Genomic DNA, 22,218 nt, shown 5'->3' with positions numbered 1-22,218 from the left:
TCATGCTCTACCGACTGAGCTAACCGGGCCTGTCACAGTGGTTTCATGGTAGAATTTTTTTGGAAGAGAGAAAATTCAGTGAATTTCTCCTCAAAAAAGTTAATCATGGGTACCATGACCATGCAGATGCAGGTTAAAGTGAAGGACGCGCCCAATGTGGGGCTCGAACCCACGACCCTGAGATTAAGAGTCTCATGCTCTACCGACTGAGCTAACCGGGCCTGTCACAGTGGTTTCGTGGTATAATTTTTTTGGAAGAGAGAAAATTCAGTGAATTTCTCCTCAAAAGAGTTAATCATGGGTACCATGACCATGCAGATGCAGGTTAAAGTGAAGGACATGCCCAATGTGGGGCTCGAACCCACGACCCTGAGATTAAGAGTCTCATGCTCTACCGACTGAGCTAACCGGGCCTGATACGGTGTTTCGTTGGTAGATAAAAAAATCTAAGAAAATTCTGTGAAATTCTCCTCAAAAAAGTTAATCATGGGTACTATGACCATGCAGATGCAGGTTAAAGTGAAGGACACGCCCAATGTGGGGCTCGAACCCACGACCCTGAGATTAAGAGTCTCATGCTCTACCGACTGAGCTAACCGGGCCTGTCACAGTGGTTTCGTGGTATAATTTTTTGGGGGGACAGAAAATTCAGTGAATTTCTCCTCAAAAGAGTTAATCATGGGTACCATGACCATGCAGATGCAGGTTAAAGTGAAGGACACGCCCAATGTGGGGCTCGAACCCACGACCCTGAGATTAAGAGTCTCATGCTCTACCGACTGAGCTAACCGGGCCTGATACAGCATTTTCTTGGTAGAAAAAAAATTCTAAGAAAATTCAGTGAATTTCTCCTCAAAAGAGTTAATCATGGGTACCATGACCATGCAGATGCAGGTTAAAGTGAAGGACACGCCCAATGTGGGGCTCGAACCCACGACCCTGAGATTAAGAGTCTCATGCTCTACCGACTGAGCTAACCGGGCCTGATACAGCATTTTCTTGGTAGAAAAAAAAATCTAAGAAAATTCTGTGAAATTCTCCTCAAAAAAGTTAATCATGGGTACCATGACCATGCAGATGCAGGTGCAGGTTAAAGTGAAGGACACGCCCAATGTGGGGCTCGAACCCACGACCCTGAGATTAAGAGTCTCATGCTCTACCGACTGAGCTAACCGGGCCTGTTACAGCATTTTCTTGGTAGAAAAAAAAAATCCAAGAAAATTCTGTGAAATTCTCCTCAAAAAAGTTAATCATGGGTACTATGACCATGCAGATGCAGGTTAAAGTGAAGGACACGCCCAATGTGGGGCTCGAACCCACGACCCTGAGATTAAGAGTCTCATGCTCTACCGACTGAGCTAACCGGGCCTGATACGGTGTTTCCTTGGTAGAAAAAAAAAATCTAAGAAAATTCTGTGAAATTCTCCTCAAAAAAGTTAATCATGGGTACTATGACCATGCAGATGCAGGTTAAAGTGAAGGACACGCCCAATGTGGGGCTCGAACCCACGATCCTGAGATTAAGAGTCTCATGCTCTACCGACTGAGCTAACCGGGCCTGTCACAGTAGTTTCATGGTAGAATTTTTTTGGAAGAGAGAAAATTCAGTGAATTTCTCCTCAAAGAAGTTAATCATGGGTACCATGACCATGCAGATGCAGGTTAAAGTGAAGGACACGCCCAATGTGGGGCTCGAACCCACGACCCTGAGATTAAGAGTCTCATGCTCTACCGACTGAGCTAACCGGGCCTGATACGGTGTTTCGTTGGTAGATAAAAAAATCTAAGAAAATTCTGTGAAATTCTCCTCAAAAAAGTTAATCATGGGTACTATGACCATGCAGATGCAGGTTAAAGTGAAGGACACGCCCAATGTGGGGCTCGAACCCACGACCCTGAGATTAAGAGTCTCATGCTCTACCGACTGAGCTAACCGGGCCTGTCACAGTGGTTTCGTGGTATAATTTTTTGGGGGGACAGAAAATTCAGTGAATTTCTCCTCAAAAGAGTTAATCATGGGTACCATGACCATGCAGATGCAGGTTAAAGTGAAGGACACGCCCAATGTGGGGCTCGAACCCACGACCCTGAGATTAAGAGTCTCATGCTCTACCGACTGAGCTAACCGGGCCTGATACGGTGTTTCGTTGGTAGATAAAAAAATCTAAGAAAATTCTGTGAAATTCTCCTCAAAAAAGTTAATCATGGGTACTATGACCATGCAGATGCAGGTTAAAGTGAAGGACACGCCCAATGTGGGGCTCGAACCCACGACCCTGAGATTAAGAGTCTCATGCTCTACCGACTGAGCTAACCGGGCCTGTCACAGTGGTTTCGTGGTATAATTTTTTGGGGGGACAGAAAATTCAGTGAATTTCTCCTCAAAAGAGTTAATCATGGGTACCATGACCATGCAGATGCAGGTTAAAGTGAAGGACACGCCCAATGTGGGGCTCGAACCCACGACCCTGAGATTAAGAGTCTCATGCTCTACCGACTGAGCTAACCGGGCCTGATACAGCATTTTCTTGGTAGAAAAAAAATTCTAAGAAAATTCAGTGAATTTCTCCTCAAAAGAGTTAATCATGGGTACCATGACCATGCAGATGCAGGTTAAAGAGAAGGACACGCCCAATGTGGGGCTCGAACCCACGACCCTGAGATTAAGAGTCTCATGCTCTACCGACTGAGCTAACCGGGCCTGTCACAGTGGTTTCGTGGTAGAATTTTTTGGGGGGAGAGAAAATTCAGTGAATTTCTCCTCAAAAGAGTTAATCATGGGTACCATGACCATGCAGATGCAGGTTAAAGTGAAGGACACACCCAATGTGGGGCTCGAACCCACGACCCTGAGATTAAGAGTCTCATGCTCTACCGACTGAGCTAACCGGGCCAGTCACAGTGGTTTCGTGGTAGAATTTTTTGGGGGGGAGAGAAAATTCAGTGAATTTCTCCTCAAAAGAGTTAATCATGGGTACCATGACCATGCAGATTAAAGGGGAGGACACGCCCAATGTGGGGCTCGAACCCACGACCCTGAGATTAAGAGTCTCATGCTCTACCGACTGAGCTAAACGGGCCTGATATGGTGTTTCCTTGGTAGAAAAAAAATTCTAAGAAAATTCTGTGAAATTCTCCTCAAAAAAGTTAATCATGGGTACTATGACCATGCAGATGCAGGTTAAAGTGAAGGACACGCCCAATGTGGGGCTCGAACCCACGACCCTGAGATTAAGAGTCTCAAGCTCTACCGACTGAGCTAACCGGGCCTGTTACAGCATTTTCTTGGTAGAAAAAAAATTCTAAGAAAATTCAGTGAAATGCTCCTCAAAAAAGTTAATCATGAGTACTATGACCATGCAGATGCAGGTTAAAGTGAAGGACACGCCCAATGTGGGGCTTGAACCCACGACCCTGAGATTAAGAGTCTCATGCTCTACCGACTGAGCTAACCGGGCCTGATACGGTGTTTCGTTGGTAGAAAAAAAAATCTAAGAAAATCCTGTGAAATTCTCCTCAAAAAAGTTAATCATGGGTACTATGACCATGCAGATGCAGGTTAAAGTGAAGGACACGCCCAATGTGGGGCTCGAACCCACAACCCTGAGATTAAGAGTCTCATGCTCTACCGACTGAGCTAACCGGGCCTGTCACAGTGGTTTCATGGTAGAATTTTTTTGGAAGAGAGAAAATTCAGTGAATGTCTCCTCAAAAAAGTTAATCATGGGTACCATGACCATGCAGATGCAGGTGCAGGTTAAAGTGAAGGACACGCCCAATGTGGGGCTCGAACCCACGACCCTGAGATTAAGAGTCTCATGCTCTACCGACTGAGCTAACCGGGCCTGTTACAGCATTTTCTTGGTAGAAAAAAAAAATCCAAGAAAATTCTGTGAAATTCTCCTCAAAAAAGTTAATCATGGGTACTATGACCATGCAGATGCAGGTTAAAGTGAAGGACACGCCCAATGTGGGGCTCGAACCCACGACCCTGAGATTAAGAGTCTCATGCTCTACCGACTGAGCTAACCGGGCCTGTCACAGTGGTTTCATGGTAGAATTTTTTTGGAAGAGAGAAAATTCAGTGAATGTCTCCTCAAAAAAGTAAATCATGGGTACCATGACCATGCAGATGCAGGTTAAAGTGAAGGACACGCCCAATGTGGGGCTCGAACCCACGACCCTGAGATTAAGAGTCTCATGCTCTACCGACTGAGCTAACCGGGCCTGTCACAGTGGTTTCGTGGTAGAATTTTTTGGGGGGACAGAAAATTCAGTGAATTTCTCCTCAAAAGAGTTAATCATGGGTACCATGACCATGCAGATGCAGGTTAAAGTGAAGGACACGCCCAATGTGGGGCTCGAACCCACGACCCTGAGATTAAGAGTCTCATGCTCTACCGACTGAGCTAACCGGGCCTGATATGGTGTTTCCTTGGTAGAAAAAAAATTCTAAGAAAATTCTGTGAAATTCTCCTCAAAAAAGTTAATCATGGGTACTATGACCATGCAGATGCAGGTTAAAGTGAAGGACACGCCCAATGTGGGGCTCGAACCCACGACCCTGAGATTAAGAGTCTCATGCTCTACCGACTGAGCTAACCGGGCCTGTTACAGCATTTTCTTGGTAGAAAAAAAATTCTAAGAAAATTCAGTGAAATGCTCCTCAAAAAAGTTAATCATGAGTACTATGACCATGCAGATGCAGGTTAAAGTGAAGGACATGCCCAATGTGGGGCTCAAACCCACAACCCTGAGATTAAGAGTCTTATGCTCTACCGATTGAGCTAACCAGGCCTGTCAATACAATATTTTGGTAGTTAACAAAAAAAACACAGTAAATTAATTTAACTTCTCAAAAAATCTAAGTATGGTTGAAATTACCATGCAGATGCAGTTGGAACCAGCAAGTTTTTAATTATAGCTAGTCAGCTATACTGTGTGAGCCATGCAGTCCACCCTAGGGCTGATCGATTCATATTGTATAGTGATAGAACTGATCAATTCGCCATGTCTCCGAGCTGCCTAATCCTGTGATTCCAGGTGTGAACCTGCCATTCTGAAGCTCTGAAGCATACCTTTCAATCGGGTGGGAAGGCTCAGTGCCATGGCAGCAGGCTGATGCCTGCAGGGGTACACAGTTTCCAATTCGCTACGTATTGTGTGTGGCTGCGGTAGCTTTCGGTCCCATTCCCAGTGAGCTATCAGTGGTCGAGCAGCCGTCTGGTACACTGATGTAATGTGATACACCCTATGGGAATGAATTAATTTCCTCCCCAAGCTTGTGCGTTGTTGGCATCTGGCCTTGTCTGAGGATTCTCAGCTGTCGTTTTTTCTTGTTCTTCCCTTGCATGCAACAGGACACTTTGCAATATGGACCCACGGAAGGTCTGTTGGCCTCATTATACTCAATAAAGGGTCAAGGAATGCATATGTATCTAGTATTAGTTACACATGTTTATCCCTCAATCGAGTTCAGTTTAGCAATAAACTAATGTATTCTGTAACCAAACACATGATCATACCATATGGGAGAATAGAAAAATCCACTTTACCAAAGATTTTTTCTTATCAGTCTAGACCAGTGGGTCTTAACCTTGTTGACTCGACCAGTTTTATATGCACATTCACCGAACTACTTTAGTGCAAAATAAAATGTTTTTTTTTTTTCAAATTCAAGATATATAAATTTCTCACAGCACTGATTGGCCAAGCAATGTCACATAATCATCTGCAGCCAGTGATGGTCAAGCAGGGCATGTTAACGTGAATAGTTTTGATGCATCGATGTGTCTTGACCACCACGGCAGATGCTCCAACAAATCCCTGAGACCGACTCAGCAAACCCCAAGGTTTCAATCAAATCCAGGTTAAGAACCACTGGTCTAGACATTGCAGCTGTATAGCTTAAATAGCTCAAATAATTTAAACACATTTTAGGACATTTCTACAAACAATCACCTCAGTGGTAAAATGTTGGACAAATAGGTCCCTGAGAAAGGGATGAATAATTCAAAGAACAACTGATTCATATTGTTGCAAATGGTTATTACAATCATTTTTTGTCAAATTTTTGAGTCAGCTGACTACAGCATGAGGTCCATCTCTACTTACCTAACCCTAACCCTATTCTTTTTTAAAAATTTACTAATAATACTAAATTTTGAAACACGTCTCTGCAACCATTCATTATTCTTAAGTGTCATTGATCTGAAATGTGTACTAAGAAGGAATCATTTAAGGCTAGACTATGAAGGGTTATAAGGGCCAGAGGCTTATTTCAGGAGTTTAATGATAGCTTGCTTTTTCCTTATGTTTAGGCTCACTTCCATCCTTTTGAGTGTCCAAGTTGATATGTGCAAACATGACTACGAGCGTGTTAGAAAATGTTGCCTATTGTGCAAATTCCTTATATTAGACATCAAGATAGATGAGAAATAAATATGGCTAAGTAAGCATTAATGTGGGGATGGGGGAGTACAGTAAGACAGAAAAATTAAAATTCTACTCATGCCACAAAATAAAACTCATAGTATTAAATATGTTCCTGAATCTTTACATAATGACGGCAAGTTCATATGGCCCAATTTGATTACTAATTTTAAAGACCAAGATTTATTACCTTCAACTTGATGTAAAATACTAGAAAATGTCCTTAGCATCTTAGGGGTTTTAAAAAGGTAACAGCATAATTTTGTATACATATTCACAGTTTGCACTTCAGACACCACCACCACTAAAATTCTTAGTTTATTCCCTAAAATTTTAAGAAACATTTGTCTCGCCAAGAATCCATTTGATGATAACAATCACTACCGTAGCTTGACTGTAAAATCGTAAAGTTCAACTCAATTTTAATTCCAAAGCGCTTGCAGAATAGCCTCAGGTTTGGACTACTTTATTTAGTTCATTTGAGATGAAGCATCTCACGGGGACAATTTTACAGTGTGAATGATTCAAATGGGGTGCTAATTGAAGTGTGTCTAAGGAGAAGCAGGCGGGACCAAAGCAAAACAGTTGAGCATGGATTTAAGCGTGTGTGTGTGCGTGTGCATTTGCTGTGTATAATTTAGTCTCACTCACTGAAGAGTTCTTTTATTTTCTGTATTTAGATTTTTTTTCTTTTTCTTTCTTTTAATGCAAATCGCTTTGCAATTGGTGTCAGAAAGCCATACACAAGCAGCTTGCGATAGACGGTTAGACAGTTATTAATTAACATTATCTCTATAAAGTTTACCCATAGACTAAATCTCTAAATATGATAATTCTCATCACTTCATTGTAGAATATGTAAAATTATGGTTTTGGGGGGGATTTTGTATTCCTTGATATTATTACTCAAGTGCTCACTACTGTCCACCTTGTATCTATAAACACTGAATTTCCCGATAGTGGGACTAATATAGGCGTAATCTATCCTATCCTCTCTAATATTGCACTCATGCATTCACGATACATTTGGAAGAGATAAAATGAAAACACGTTAAGGTTGATACCAATCTAATGATCCCCATCAAACAGTCTGGTTTCTCCCTTATTGAATCGTACTGTATAATAAAGTGCCCCCTGTCACTCAATCATTACACTGTTGTGTGTATGTGTAAAGCTGCCTACTTATTTGTCCATTAGAATGTATCTTGCAAAAAGCACATTAAGAGTGCACAGCATGCATGCTATGATTCCAATCTGAAGCCACTGTAGAGAGGTCGTTTGTATTCATAAACATAATGCACATTGATCCCTTCGTTTATCTTCAGAGACAAATTATTGTGGCTTCTATTTTCCCTATGATTAGGTATCTGTTTCCAGCCATTTTAATCCAAACTACGTGCACAAAATAGGGCTGCGGTAACCTCACCACATCGATGTATCCTTTTGTTGAACTCAAGGTTAGCCAATTTGGTGCATGCAATCTGTAAGAAACCTAAGGATATTTTGCTAAATAGTTAAGATGATTGACATTTCTGTCTATTAATTATAAATCAAAAAGTTGTTTAATGAGATAAGACGAGTGTAGTAGTTGCGATTGACTGGCAACCAGGTTAGGGTTAACCCAGCCCCCTGCTCATAGTTAGCTAGGATAGGTTCAAACACCCCCTGCAAGGATAAGCGGTACACTGGATTAATAAATGAATAAATGGATGGATGAGTTTAGTCCAACGAGAGTAGTGAAGAAGTTTAACGTCTTGTATAATTGACCTCAGGCTGTAAGAAAGCTTTGTTTAAAGTTTGTCTATTCTCATCCTTCTATGTGAGGATATCAAGAATAATCATCGCACTCATACATCCAACAACTTCTTGTCTTCTTTGTTTTATCTCAAAGTCGTTTGTTCTTGTAATATTCCATTTTACACATCATTGAGCTATGCGAGTAATCCATTAAAGTTGGTTACACTAAATAGACGTCACTGTGGTGACATACTGGACATGCTCATGTGTTCTGTTGGTCCTTCATTTGAGAGAATTGGGTCATTCATTTAGTGTTTAGACTGGAACGATCCCATTCTTGTTTACTTGCTTGCTTTTGAATTCATGTATATTCCGCTGGCTTTTTCGCATTTTAGCAACTCGGTCACACTGTTTCCCGCAAACTGTTTATCTTTTAGCCATATTAAAAGAAGTCTCTCCATCTGGTTATGAATGTCACGGTGTAGCTTGTAAATTATGGTTAGTCTTTGGAAGGCTTGATATCCTTAATAGCGTCCTTCTGCTTCAGGATGGTGCATATTGTTGAAAAACTCCTCTCGTATTGGCGAGGCAGCTCCGTCACGCGTACACTACTCATGGAAAAAAATGCAACACTCCGCCCAGTGCTCGTAGAGATCTTTAAACGAGGGAGATGTGGCGTGAAAGACAGTGTGCTGAAATTATAGGAAGCCTCTCGCATCTCACATGCTCATATCTCAAAATTTGTCTCGTATCCCAAGATAAATATTTGCTCGGAATTTTACTATTATCTCTAATTCCTTGTATGTCGGGGCACTATTATGTCAAGGTATTACTGTAAAACAATGCCATGCCAGGATAGTTAATGAAAAAACAAAAACGGATCAAAATTAAATATAGGGATGAAACACTCAGTATGTGCATTATTAAATTGCCATCTAATTGAAATGCAGTTAATTAGGACTCAAACTTCAGCATTAACATCTTTATCATGGTCCAAGCTTCACTTTTGTAAATGGGCAGCAAGGTGGACAAGTGGCTAGCATGTCTCCCTCACAGTTAAGAGGTGGAGGGTTCAATCCCCAGTTGGTCAAGATTTTCCGGTGTGGAGTTTACATGATTACCATTTGCTTTTTTCTACAATGTCGCAAAATGAACCACATTTAAAATGTGTAGTATATAGAATGGTGCAAGTTTTTCATTGTTTTTTTACATTCACATTGTAACAGCAACAAATATATCTGATTTGACAGTGCATTTTTGTCTAAATAAACTGCAGATGTACAAAGGAAGGAGGGGTTCCTTACCTTCACAGAGGCACGAAGGAACATGATTCAGTTTTAGCAGTGCTTTGCCTCCAGATAAGATCTGGTAATTACGGCTTTAGTCATCACTTTGATGCAGAGGTGGGAAACGGTCCTATCAGCAGAGATGGTAGATAAAAGGCAGATATTAGTCAAAGACAAAATGTAAGCCAGTTTGCATCTTTACCGCAGCCCCTGTTTCTGGAACTCGTCACATGAAAGCCATTAATCTCAATGAAAATCTTTCTTTCAACACTAAGGTTGGGGGGAATGTGTTCTTTTGACTTTGGTTAAGAAAAAGATATACATATATAACATTTTTAAAAATAAATAAATGAAAGTAAAGAGTCCTTTTGTCCTTGGATCGAATGATCCAATTAAGGTTATTTAACTTTTTCCACCGCCAAAGGATATAAGCAGAATGGAAATTATCCATACCTAAGTCCAATTATCTTCATCTCAAGTATAAGTAATATGCAAGGCTTTTGTGTAAGTTAAATTGCATTTTTGATGAGTATTTGCCAGTATGTGCTTGTTCAAAACAGCTGATGGATGCAACATTGAGCCTTTCGATTTCTGCCAAGCAGTAAGTGGCCAGATGACGCGTGACATGGCCACTCAATTGTTCTATGCTAGTTTACCTTAAACAGTTTGCCCACCATATGGGTGAAATTTCCTGCTGAATCATAAAGTGACAATATTCAGAAAGCTCAAACACAGACATTCTCATTGGCCCATTTGGTCATTTCAAGGACATTTGTACTTGAACCGCACAAACCAACTTTTGTCTTATATTTGAGGATAAAGTCATGGCTCCCCATTTTCTATGCATTGCAGAAACGAGTGAAATTAACTTATTTGTTATTTACATGAAATATGCAGTACAGATGGCCTTTTATCTTATATACTTGTTCATTCTCTCTTGCACAATTACATTAACTCTTTCTGTAGCTATAGTTGATTCACACCATTTAGTATTTTGCAACGTGTCTTCATAGATGGCTAACTTCAACCCCAACAATTATGGAAATGGAGAAAAAAAATTGTCAAAAGCATCTTTGAACAATATCATATTTGCTAGGAGTACCATCTTATTTTTATTTCAATCTCTTACATTGTATCAATATTTTAATCATTCACAAGGCATTTTAGTTGAACCTTGCCAGTGCAGACACGTATCGGCAGCCCACCCTGAGGCCCATCTGCTGAGAGATGAGTGCAAACAGGGTGCAATAATAAACAGTGTATGGAAGGAAACACAAATGTGTCTCAATTTCCAGGCCTTTAAGGTAATCCATCATCTGGATGCTGACCGGCCAACTTTCACTGGCCCGACGAGTCAACACTTAATGTTGTCCTGATTGTCAGGCCGTATAAAGGATGTTTCATGGCCCCTCCCGTGACAGACTTCGCTTCCCATCGTCTACAATGAGATGTGAAAGGGTAAACAGAACAGAGCTTGGCGCAAGTTTGTCATCCCCCTTAATGAAGTGCAACCTCCTGAGCACCGGACCCCTTTCATCATTGTCCTGCTTCGCTTTTTCTGTATGTATTTGCATTTAAGACACTTGACTAAATGTTGGCTTGGCATCGTTGTGCAATTCCCACAGTTTTTGCACTATTAGCTCTATCAGACAAATCAAAGCAATTAAGACAGTGATACCAGACATATATACATATTCCTCATACTTTCATTCTCCTCATCCTTACTAGGGTCACGGGGTGCTGGAGCCTATCCCATCAGAAATTGTGCGAAAATTTGACTACACCCTAGACTAGTCCTCAGTCCACGCATACATATACACACATACATATACATACACATACACATACATATATACACATATACACACATATATATACACATACACACACACATATATACATACACACACATATATACATACACATACATATATAGTATATATAGTATATATGTATATATTATATACATATATATACATATACATACATATATATACACATACATATACATATGTATATGTATATATATAGTATATATGTATATATTATATACATATATATACACATATATATATATATATATATATATATACACATACATATACATATGTATATGTATATGTATATATGTACGTGTATATGTATATATGTATGTGTATGTATGTGTGTGTGCTGTTATAGTGTACAAGATATGCAGGGAAAGTTTCTATTGTTGAGTTATTTTACATCACAACTTTGCATGCAGTTGATAAATGATCTGTTCCAGCTGTACCATTATGTTGTTTTGAGAAACGTTTATCTTTTGTTTAGTCTCTGTTGCACCACCAACCCCACCCACGCATTTACACACACACTGAAACACACCAAATATGTTCTTGTTTGAAGGCGCAACACTCCATTTCATCAAAATGTAAAAATATACCCTAAAACATTATATCTAAGTCTATATGGTAAAGGTTATATATTCCGAGCCAAGTTAATCCATTTTAACTGCAAGATGAATTGCTGTGGGAGTATAGAGCCAAAAAAATGTGTGTATGTCAAAAGAGACTGAAGATGTTTGATATCTTCCATATGGCTCTCAGCTGTTGAGCATAACCAGACGTGACTTTCAGCCTAACATGGATGATTTCATTTCCAGTGTGTGCATGGCTGTAACATTGAAAATTGCCAAAAGTGAATCTACTGCACCGAGATTGGAACGTTAATGTCATAAACACAAGGTTTGTTTTATTGTTTGGAAGGTGCAAGGGGTTTCCCTAATGCAAAGTAACACATCCGCAATAAAGTGCTGAACGATGAATACATTTACTTTTCATTTTACGACCTGAGCAGCATTTACCCTCTTCAAGCAGACTAAAATCATATTTATATCATGGAAAGTCATTGTTATCGAATACTTTAAGGTGTTTCAACTAGTCAGTTAAAATACAGCTGTTTTCAACGCCTGTGATGCAGTTCTAGATCTGCAATCACCCTCCATGGGTTCAACTTGGAAGAGAAATTGGAAGGAAAGTACTAGCTTGATACAAAAAAATGTCGTCTGCCTTTTGCAGATGTTGTTTTTGTTCTATAATTTTAAGGGATGGTTGCAGTAGATCACCAAAGCCATTCATTGGCATTAGTAAAGGTTTTAAGAGATGCCCCCTGGTAATGGAATCTTATTCCATCCAGTAATTGTAAAGATGTTTATTTTGTTTTATTGCTTTGCAAATGACTTTGCATCCCAATAATTGTGTGCTACCATGCAGAACAAAAAGGTCACATAACTGTTTAAAATAGCTTTTCTGTGGGTGGTAACACTTTTTATGAATCACTTTTCCAATTGGATAGGATACATACTCGTACTACTTTGACATTGAAGCAATACAATTTGAATGAAGTACATTAGTTAGCTTTATTATTTATAATTATAGTTACCTTGAGCGAAAAAAATTGCCATTTTTTTAGAACTATGAGTCATACCATCAATGAATGGCCTATGTTAAAATGTATTTCATATATAACTGGATAAGCACTGGATTATAAGAAACAGTAGTAGTATTACTAGTTTTGGGGGATTGTGTTACACATCCACTAATATGAGAAAAAAATAGTCTTTTATTTGCATTAGTGCAGAAAATACAGTAAATCTAAATTAATCTTAAATTCTGATTAATTCAAAGCATCACTGTCTTAATATCAGGTTATCAGTCCCACAATTTCAGAATTACCTGACAGATGTTGACCAAACCACATGTCAAAGTGGCGGCCCGGGGGCCAAATCTGGCCTGCTGCATCATTTTGTGTGGCCCGAGAAAGTAAATCATGAGTGCCGACTTTCTGTTTTAGGATCAAATTAAAATGAAGAGTATAGCTGTATATTAAATTTACTGATTTTCCCCCTTTTAAATCAATAATTGTACTTTTTAATCATTTTTTTTCAGTTTTTAGTTCAAAAATCATTTTCTAAAATCTAAAAATATATTTAAAAAAAAAAGCTAAAATAAACAGTTTTAGATCGATAAAAAACTGAATATTCAGGGCTTTTAATCCAGTTCTTTTAATCCATTTATATAAAAATATCTAAATATTATATCTAAAAATGTCCGGCCCACATGAAATCGAGTTGACATTAATGCGGCCTGCGAACCAACCAGTCTGACACCCCTGATCTAAACCATAAAACATTTAGATACCGACTATCAGTGTGAGAATCCTCCCAGGCTCATAGGGCTATTTACTATTAATTCAGTCCCCTCCCATAAAAAGACCTAAATGTATTTGTTTTTCATCACCATTTTCCAAGCTTACCTGTTACTAATATAACCTGAATGCAAAACCGCATGAGTTCAAAAAGATTTGTGTTATCCAATTTCACACATTTCCTTTCTTTCTTTTTTCATTCCTGGAACATCTGCGGGAACATTGTCTACTGCTTTGTTCTGCTCCTGTTGGTTTGAACTCAGGGTAATCTTCCTCAGTTATAGCTGACCTCGCCTTTCTCGCCGCCTCGCGCACTGAAGATAAGGAGTTTTCATAATACCAGGTAACATAAGGAGAAATAGGTCACGATAAGGATATATGAACTGCTGCTAGCTCTGTGTGCGTGTGCGCGTCTTGTGCTTGTATCCTCAGTCGTCACAGATAAATGTCCCCCTACGTACACTCCATTTAGTTCCGCCATGCTCTTCCTTGGTCTAGGATCCACATCCACCACCTCGGGGGAAATAAGAATTCTCAAAGTCTCTCAGGTTCGCAACGGCCCCAACAGATGGGAGCAGTTCCTCATCCATCTGAGATGAATTCATTCCGAGCTCATTTCCCTACACTGATTAATTTGGCAGACATTCCCATGCAGGTGTAGAATTTTGAATATGTACATATATACATACATATAGTAGTGTAAATATTGATATATACACTGTGTCTTAGATTGATGTAAATGCTTTCCTTGGTATATTTGTGACTATCTCAGAGGCCAGCCATTGGAATGTAGAGCCAGATATTAGACTGGCATTTGTTCATTATCTGCCATTATATTTGTTCCAGAATTGAAGCACAGTTTTAACATTTATAATACAGAATGTAACTTCTACAGTGTAACAGTTCACCAGTGAAACAATTTAGAAATTAAATATTGAACCAAATTGTTTTTTAATGGGATATATGAGACCTAGTGAGTATCTGGAGCATGGTCGGGTGAATATTTGAGTTTTAAAATTGTCAAAACAACTAGGTCACTCGTAGCTGAGATGATGGAGAACACAAAATCTTTGTCGACTATTATATTATGAGTTTACTGCAGTAAACAGATTAGTGGTCCTTGGGTTACAATTGCTGAAGAACATACAAAACACTAAAGCCAAGACTGAACCTCAAAACTAAACTTCCAAGAAGCTAAATGGAATTTATGGATGTATTTGTTTGGGCTGCTCAGTTAAATATGGCTAAAGTTTCATAAAGTCAACAATCATAAAAAAGGAGAATGACCTGTACACAGAAAAAAAATATTGACTGATTTTTTTTGTTATTGAAATTATTCAGGGTTTATAAGATTGCTGGCCCAGCGCACTGAACATCAAACTGGTGTGAATTTTGTCCACTGGAACCCATTGTTAAACTGCTTCTTCGACAGAAAACAACATCTCAGTGTGCATTAATCTGCTGAAATAGGTCTTCCATTCTCTTCGTGCATGCGTTCTTTTGTCCACACATCTCTTTAGCAAAGTGTCACTGATGCGCTCTGCTCCACTCGTCTCATTGGGATCACGCTATTCCGTCTCATTCCCACAATGGCTTGTCTGTCCTCCCCAGGAGCTGTCAGCTTCCCCCACTCCACTGCCATCTCTAACTTCACAGTCTTATTGCCCTGTGTGTCATTTACCTCTGCCATGCTCTGCTCATGTATCCGTCAGTTAGCCGGGAAATTCTAAAGCTACATAAAGCCATTAAATGCTCCAAAGCATGCAAATACCCAGGAAAAGGAGTACATTTTGTAAAAAAAAAAAAAAAAAACGCGACAAAGTTACTCAGAGGGTTGCTAGGTCCAAGTGCTATTGTTACGTTCAATAATAAATGCAAAATAATCCACTTTGACAATTATAAAGCAAAATGTACGACATTATACATATATAGAGTCAGGCTGGACCAATTGAATACTGTAAACCAATTCAATGTCACACTGCAATAGTTTAAAATGGGATTTTGCAGACAGTTTCTATTAATCTTCCAAAGAATGCCATGAAAAAAGTAAAAGGCACATGTTGGTGTAATGGAAGAAAACACAACGATGCGCTGACGCAATTTGATGGATGACAAAATGATAACGGCAGAAAGGGAACAAATTGTGCTGTGTCCGCAACCATGTCAAAAAACACCCAAAGGGACGACAACAATGTGTGGTGTTGCCTCACAGCTTGACTCTAAAGTTATGCAGCTCAAAGACTAATTAGTCGCCCGACTTGTTTGAAGGCAAACAAGAAAACAAACACATTTACTGTACTGACCATTTTGAGAGAGAAAAAACAGAGGACTTTTACAAGTGTGAAATCTTCTCCAATGGCGACAGATTAATTGTAAGGAAAATCATTATTATTGGCAACTGGGGGTTCTATTTATACCGAATAGGAGCTAAATGGATTGAACAGTATCCCCACATTCATTGGTTCTTTTCCAACTCAACTAATTGCTGCCTTGAACTTTTCCCCTTCCATTTCTAATTGGTTGGTGTCATACTAAATGCCACTCACTACATCACAGATCAACAAAAATTATACTTTGTAATCCTCAAAGTGCAAACGCAGAAAAACGACTACCAAAATCTGACAAAAGTGTACCCTATTCAGGTAATTTTCATTTTAGAGACAAATCTCATAGGCTTGAGCAGATTCAAACCTAAAAAGGTTTGATTCGAAAGCCAAGTATTATCTTGTCTTATTAACATCTGAGGTTGAGCAAATGGTCCATTTTTTATGCCCCCTTTCAGCCCATTTGAACATCACTAACCTTGTCAGCTCTGTCTTAAAGACTGATCTTTTTTCCCCCTCTTCATTTCCCCTTCTATTATCCTTTCCACCTACACATATGTGCACATATTTCCCAGTGTGGCGCACTACAAATTATTCATGATATAATTAGCTAGTAGGGAAATCATATTAGGCTGTCTTTACTGGGACCTCGTGAACCTTTTAAAAACTTCAGGAAATAATGGGTCCAAAAAATATCCCTGACCCAGTTCTGGGATGACCCAGATGATTTTATTCACCAGTAGATGGAACTGAAATGTTTACAAAACTAAACTAAATTCTGCGAAATGTGGGCACAACATGTGTAAAATCATACTTGGATATAATATTTTGTCATTATAATTTCAAGTTTGAGGTCGTTGCTTATATGCGTTTGGCAGGGGGACGAGATCCATTTCTCTTGTTTAAATCTGAGATTTTGTTGCTCAATCAATCAATCCACCAAGTCCCTTTTGGCTTTTGTGGTTCGAAAACACCCATTTCCTCTATAGCTCTAGGCGAGTAAGAGAAAAACTTTTTGCAATCATATCAATCTCAAAATGTCTTATATTTCCTTACTGTGAAAAGGCACATTCTTTTGTTTTAGTTGAGTTATTTGAACTCCCCAGGGTAGCTTCAAACTCAACCCAAAGAATTCATGGATCTGGCCCTCAGATTTAATCTACACCGCAATTTAATTTGACAATATGTCAGAAATGTTGCATGGAAAAAGACCATGCACCTGCTTTGGCTGTTCTGTTTTATAGTGTGAGTCAAGCCAGAGGGATCAAACTCAGACGTTCTTCTGCCTACACTTTTGTCTCAATGGTACATTTTGAGTTCAATGGAGGCAATGACATGAACTATAGCTGAACTTCACATTTTGTTTGGGAAAACAAGATACTTCTCTCAGAATGAAGCACTCTTTATTATTAAAGTTGAAAGAGCCCTGCGTAGGGAAATAAAATGATTCCGCACTCTTTGGAGTAGCATTGGCTCTGCCGCATCTAAATGCAAATGAATAAATAGGAGCGTGTCAACAACATTCGCGACTTAATGGAAGTTTAAAAAAAAAACTGAGCGAGAAAAGAAAACACTGTCTGGTGCAATTTTTTTTGCTTGAGATTACTTTACACTGAAGTATTTACTGCTTTAATTTGGAAAAGAGCAGCATAGTATGTCCACATGAATAACTTTTCTCCTTTTAATTATATTCTGCAAAAAAAGGAATGGGATGCTGCCATGTTCAAACAGAAATCAAAAATCCACTTTCTAATCAACGTGCATATAGCAGACCAAGATTAAAGTACACAACTTATATTACTGGATCGTTTGAACTAGTTTCCTGCATCTAACATCACAAAGTCAAACCATTCTCGCCTTTAAGACCTGAACGTTAGCACCAAAGATATTTGCTGATATGTTTAATGAGGCTACCTTTAACTCTACGAATACTAAATGTACTTAATTTTCAAGGGAATATCATGACATTTTTCAAAACATCTCTTTTATTGCCATATGAAATAAGGGCATGGTCCAGTTGTTAGCAACGTTATGTGGCTTTTCCAGGCCACAGCATGTTAAATAAGTCATAACAAGAAAATCTAACCTAACACCAACAATAGAGGAGTATTTCTAGGACTATTGATTTATTTTATTTTTTTTCCTTTTGGTGCGTGTGTTGGTCTGTAGTCAAGTTTTCTATGAAGGGAGAGAGGCATCAAAGTAGAAACCGTGGAATATACTGTTCAGATGCCATTTGACAGGATGTAATGTATTATATATTTGCTTGCAATGAAGAACGCTTTGCTTTATTTACGAATATTAATCATTATTATATATTTGCTTGCAATGAAGAACGCTTTGGTTTATTTAGAGTTATTGACATTAAAAAAGGCATATTAATACATCTCTTGCAAGAGTAGTGCTCGCTCCCAAGTTAACCGAAACAACTTGAAGGTCACTCGCCTCTGCAGCTGGACTTCTCAAAACTATTGTTCAGACCGAACTCCCTTGGGATCCGGAGGACTTTCAATTGTTTTGAGAAACATCGACTTCTGAAAGTGTGGTTCACAACAAGCTTTTTTGGGAATATACGGAGGACTTTCAATTGTTCTGAGAAACATGGACTTCTTCATGTCTGGCTCACACGACTGCATGTTGTAAATCTTATGTAATAAATAAGCAAGAGAGGCATCGATTCAGTGAGAATGGTCTAGGACAGAGACGCGTCAGGATCGATTCTCTCTTGCAAGACACCGGTTATGAGTCAGATGTCTGTTTTATTTGTGCGTGCATTTGGGAATGCCTAGAGGGTGAACCTGTCAGTTAGCAAATTTTTCATGCAATTTATTGTCAAAGTTACAACGCTACAGTTGTGATGAATCTATTTGATGAATGAGACGATTGACAATGCTTTATTCATTAATCTGGATCATATCAAACAAAAGTCAAAATCGATCAAAACAAAAAAATAATCATTATAATAATCTTATTAATGTCGTTTTGTTAAAATGAATATTTTTCAAGTCAAATGTATGAAATGTTTCAAGAAAATTGTAAAATATGAAAATTGCTATGAATTTGCATTGCTTTAACCGTAAGGTGACCGATCATATACTGTATGACCCCGTGCATATATTTGCATGCAATTTTTATTTATTTATTTTTTCATCGAGAAAAAAAAATCCTATTAGGAATTTGTATATATCTTTATATCTGTCTTATATTTGTTCAGAATATTTTACATGTCCTTACCATGACCTAAGAGATTTAGATTTTTGCCATATTTTTTTAAACTAGGACATGATAGTAATATTGTTAAAAAAATCTAATCATTGCAGACAATCGGCAAACATCCTATCGTTATCCAAAAATACATCGACATCGTATCATCATGAAATTGGTGATTTACACACCTGTCATGCATAGGATCACATACGGGTCAGCAGTTTGCCTCAAAATGACCATGTACTTTTGCAGTACACGCATTTGTCTACGTAAAAAGGCAAGAATATCTTGGATTTTAGATAGATTAAAAGAGTACAACATTAAAGTCTTTTCTGGAAATGATTGAATCAATGTTTTGTGAAGTCTTCACTCTTTGAATAACTCTTTCCTGCCACTTCCCACAAACTGCCATTTTTAATCATGTCTGGTCTCCATTAAAATAAACTGTGTAACCCACTTTCTGGCTGCTTCATTGTACAATGTTGGCGACAGTCTCTACACATCTGGTGAACGAATACAATTGCAAAGGATTGCTCCTGGAGGAGATATGAATGTTGATTTTTTATACGCTGTTCTAACATCTTGAAAGGTGTGCTATCAAGCTGTCCATTTCCTCCACACCATATTTAATAGTTCTTCATTCTTTTCTTCTTTTTGCTGGATCCCAAAACATTCCCCTTAGGCTAGCTTATGTTTTCTGACGCATTTCTGACGCATATAGATGTGAGCCTGTTTTTTCTTCTTTTTTAAAAGAATGCCATACAATGACATCAAAGTGTGTTCTTATCTTTGATGTATAGACTTCCATTGTTTACGCAAGGCCCGTGGCTGCCTTATTCATCTCATTGTCAGCATTTGACTGCAAGATTGAGCAGATAAAATGGGTTGCTACTCTGCACCTAGAAGGAGTTTGTTCCACAACATTACATACATGTCAGCAAGATGCCTCCCATTCCTACCGAGACATGAGGGATGGATGCAACCAACCCCTTCTTGGAATGTTTATAATCAGTATTCCATATGATGCAAAGAGTCCATTTTCGCCAGTCTCATTTAGTGCAACGCTAAATGCAATTTCAAAGGAAAACTGCGGTTTTAGATTACACCATTCAATTAGTGTTAATGGTGTTGTTGCACGTATTCAAAATGATGCTTTTTTCCTCGAGCTTATAGCCACCCTGATAGGGAAAGAAATGCCCCTTAGGATCAAATGGGCTGTGAAATGTACACCAGCTGGTGTTTTGGTGGTGAAGCACTCCACTAGGTTCAGCTCAATTCTTCTTTACATGGTTGCTTGAAACCCAATTCCTCTGAAACATTTTGTAATGGAATATGTCGGGATCTTCTGATGACCCTCCCATGGCTAAGCTACACACAGACGGTGCAGTCCAACAACGTAAGAGAGGATAAAGTGGAGTTAATCAGAGCACACAGAAAAGACAGTTTGGAGATGAGGGAAGACCAATATGGGTGGCAGGGACAGAATTGAGCATATGGTTGCCACATTTAGTCATCCACTCCATGTGCACTTCGAAATGGCTTGCGACAATAAATAAGACAGGGTTCGATACATGCTGCTCGCAAGCATGTTTGCACACTTAGCACTCAGATCTGAGGTTCTGTGTTTGGATAGCAGCTTGCTTTTGTTTTCGTTTTTTTTTAACTCCAGGGTATTCTAATGTATTGCCTTGTTTTATTCTCACATTTCAGAAAACACTCATTTTATGTCAATTATTTAAAGGTTCTAAATTACTCATGGGTTTCTATGCAAGTGGGAATGGTTGATTGTGTGTGCCCTGTAATTAGCTGGCAACCAGTTCAGGGTTGTACATTGCCTTCCACTCATTGTTAGCGCACTAGCAACTTGACATGTGCTATAGAAAATACCGTGTGCGGTCGATTGGTCGCCGGTCTTTTGGTAGCCGGTCTTTTGGTCGCGCCGACCGCGACAACGGGCGACCAAAAGACCGGCGACAAAACAAGGTAAAACAACACGGTCTACGCATCAATAAAAGCCAACAATGGCCATGAGCAGTTTCACTGAGCCGACGTGTGAGTGCACAAGAGTTTGTATGTACATGGGTTGTCCCTTTAAGAAGCTACGTCAGTCAGGGTCTTAACAAGTTCTCAAACAAAAAACAATAAAAGTCCGGGAAATTTGGAGCTTTTCTTTAGCCTAATAATTACTAGGGCATTAAGTATGACTAAATAGTAATTTGCAGTTTGTATAACGGGAATTTGAGCAACGATTTAAATGGTAATTATCACTTACCTTCCGGGCGACCAAATGACCGGCGACCCAAAGATCGGCGACCAAAAGACCGGCGACCAAAAGACCGGCGACCAAAAGACCGACGACCAATCGACCGTGTACCTGAAAATACATGGATATGTTGGCTTAGGTTTGCAATTCATTGTGCACAGTAAAATTTAAAAAAGGTTTTTGTGCAGTTTTAAAGATAAGAGTAGCAAACCTATTGGTTTTGCCCATTTTTATTCAAATAAGTCAATCTTACGAGTCCTGGTAACCATACTGAGATAATCACTATGGTTGCCTGCCGAGTTCACCCTACAGAAACCTTTTTTGTTCCTTCAGCATGTGCTCGAATGTGGCCGCAAATCACCTCATCATGCTGTATTAACGAGAGACTTAAGTCAACACCTGCTGATTTCCACCCATTATATTGTTCACAATGGCCATTCCTTCAGCCAACTATAGCGTTCACCTTAGCTCAACCCGGTTTCAATACCAAATCTTTTATGAGCTACTTCAGGGAGGATATTCTTTATTTAAACAAGCTTTATCTCTGTAGTGATTGTGTCCAATGTAAAGTAAAAGAATCTCAACCCCTTCCTTCGTCTGGGATGTGAACCCTCCCTCTATCCCTCTGTTCAAGTGTGTACTTTGATACGGGCTGAAAGCTCAAGGGAGGACCCTCAGGTAACCAGAGCTGCCGCTTCAGATGGCAACAGCAGGCTTTGCAGAGAGACGAAACGTGTCACTGACGACAACCGAGAATGACCTAAAGGCAGAGCAAGCGGTCTGG

General features: G+C 39.2%; 1 protein-coding gene and 26 non-coding genes across 27 annotated transcripts in view; all 27 read right to left on the bottom strand.

Moving 5' to 3' along the window:
* The window catches only part of trnak-cuu (transfer RNA lysine (anticodon CUU)), a 73-nt gene extending 44 nt beyond the window's left edge, over nucleotides 1-29 (bottom strand). Inside the window, exon 1 of the tRNA in view lies at nucleotides 1-29. This exon is cut by the window's left edge and continues 44 nt beyond it. This is a non-coding gene — a tRNA (tRNA-Lys).
* Nucleotides 1-9,556, bottom strand: part of LOC144091739 (cyclic nucleotide-gated channel beta-3-like) — a 46,518-nt gene extending 36,962 nt beyond the window's left edge. Inside the window, exon 1 of the mRNA XM_077624341.1 lies at nucleotides 9,474-9,556. The gene's annotated coding sequence lies outside the window, so the exon portion shown is untranslated. The remainder of the gene's footprint in view (nucleotides 1-9,473) is intronic.
* Nucleotides 149-221, bottom strand: trnak-cuu (transfer RNA lysine (anticodon CUU)). Its single transcript has one exon. It is a non-coding gene; the product is annotated as a tRNA-Lys (tRNA).
* On the bottom strand, nucleotides 341-413 carry trnak-cuu (transfer RNA lysine (anticodon CUU)). The gene has a single exon. It is a non-coding gene; the product is annotated as a tRNA-Lys (tRNA).
* On the bottom strand, nucleotides 530-602 carry trnak-cuu (transfer RNA lysine (anticodon CUU)). Its single transcript has one exon. It is a non-coding gene; the product is annotated as a tRNA-Lys (tRNA).
* On the bottom strand, nucleotides 722-794 carry trnak-cuu (transfer RNA lysine (anticodon CUU)). Its single transcript has one exon. It is a non-coding gene; the product is annotated as a tRNA-Lys (tRNA).
* trnak-cuu (transfer RNA lysine (anticodon CUU)) lies at nucleotides 911-983 on the bottom strand. The gene has a single exon. It is a non-coding gene; the product is annotated as a tRNA-Lys (tRNA).
* On the bottom strand, nucleotides 1,106-1,178 carry trnak-cuu (transfer RNA lysine (anticodon CUU)). Its single transcript has one exon. It is a non-coding gene; the product is annotated as a tRNA-Lys (tRNA).
* trnak-cuu (transfer RNA lysine (anticodon CUU)) lies at nucleotides 1,296-1,368 on the bottom strand. Its single transcript has one exon. It is a non-coding gene; the product is annotated as a tRNA-Lys (tRNA).
* trnak-cuu (transfer RNA lysine (anticodon CUU)) lies at nucleotides 1,486-1,558 on the bottom strand. The gene has a single exon. It is a non-coding gene; the product is annotated as a tRNA-Lys (tRNA).
* trnak-cuu (transfer RNA lysine (anticodon CUU)) lies at nucleotides 1,678-1,750 on the bottom strand. The gene has a single exon. It is a non-coding gene; the product is annotated as a tRNA-Lys (tRNA).
* On the bottom strand, nucleotides 1,867-1,939 carry trnak-cuu (transfer RNA lysine (anticodon CUU)). Its single transcript has one exon. It is a non-coding gene; the product is annotated as a tRNA-Lys (tRNA).
* Nucleotides 2,059-2,131, bottom strand: trnak-cuu (transfer RNA lysine (anticodon CUU)). Its single transcript has one exon. It is a non-coding gene; the product is annotated as a tRNA-Lys (tRNA).
* Nucleotides 2,248-2,320, bottom strand: trnak-cuu (transfer RNA lysine (anticodon CUU)). The gene has a single exon. It is a non-coding gene; the product is annotated as a tRNA-Lys (tRNA).
* Nucleotides 2,440-2,512, bottom strand: trnak-cuu (transfer RNA lysine (anticodon CUU)). The gene has a single exon. It is a non-coding gene; the product is annotated as a tRNA-Lys (tRNA).
* On the bottom strand, nucleotides 2,629-2,701 carry trnak-cuu (transfer RNA lysine (anticodon CUU)). The gene has a single exon. It is a non-coding gene; the product is annotated as a tRNA-Lys (tRNA).
* Nucleotides 2,821-2,893, bottom strand: trnak-cuu (transfer RNA lysine (anticodon CUU)). Its single transcript has one exon. It is a non-coding gene; the product is annotated as a tRNA-Lys (tRNA).
* On the bottom strand, nucleotides 3,008-3,080 carry trnak-cuu (transfer RNA lysine (anticodon CUU)). Its single transcript has one exon. It is a non-coding gene; the product is annotated as a tRNA-Lys (tRNA).
* Nucleotides 3,197-3,269, bottom strand: trnak-cuu (transfer RNA lysine (anticodon CUU)). The gene has a single exon. It is a non-coding gene; the product is annotated as a tRNA-Lys (tRNA).
* On the bottom strand, nucleotides 3,386-3,458 carry trnak-cuu (transfer RNA lysine (anticodon CUU)). The gene has a single exon. It is a non-coding gene; the product is annotated as a tRNA-Lys (tRNA).
* trnak-cuu (transfer RNA lysine (anticodon CUU)) lies at nucleotides 3,575-3,647 on the bottom strand. The gene has a single exon. It is a non-coding gene; the product is annotated as a tRNA-Lys (tRNA).
* On the bottom strand, nucleotides 3,773-3,845 carry trnak-cuu (transfer RNA lysine (anticodon CUU)). The gene has a single exon. It is a non-coding gene; the product is annotated as a tRNA-Lys (tRNA).
* On the bottom strand, nucleotides 3,963-4,035 carry trnak-cuu (transfer RNA lysine (anticodon CUU)). Its single transcript has one exon. It is a non-coding gene; the product is annotated as a tRNA-Lys (tRNA).
* trnak-cuu (transfer RNA lysine (anticodon CUU)) lies at nucleotides 4,155-4,227 on the bottom strand. The gene has a single exon. It is a non-coding gene; the product is annotated as a tRNA-Lys (tRNA).
* trnak-cuu (transfer RNA lysine (anticodon CUU)) lies at nucleotides 4,347-4,419 on the bottom strand. Its single transcript has one exon. It is a non-coding gene; the product is annotated as a tRNA-Lys (tRNA).
* trnak-cuu (transfer RNA lysine (anticodon CUU)) lies at nucleotides 4,536-4,608 on the bottom strand. The gene has a single exon. It is a non-coding gene; the product is annotated as a tRNA-Lys (tRNA).
* On the bottom strand, nucleotides 4,725-4,797 carry trnak-cuu (transfer RNA lysine (anticodon CUU)). The gene has a single exon. It is a non-coding gene; the product is annotated as a tRNA-Lys (tRNA).
* Nucleotides 9,557-22,218: the final 12,662 nt, after the last annotated feature.

Source organism: Stigmatopora argus, chromosome 17, assembly GCF_051989625.1.
Source record: "Stigmatopora argus isolate UIUO_Sarg chromosome 17, RoL_Sarg_1.0, whole genome shotgun sequence".
Classification (NCBI taxonomy): Eukaryota; Metazoa; Chordata; class Actinopteri; order Syngnathiformes; family Syngnathidae; genus Stigmatopora; species Stigmatopora argus.
This window is presented reverse-complemented; position numbering and strand designations above follow the sequence as displayed.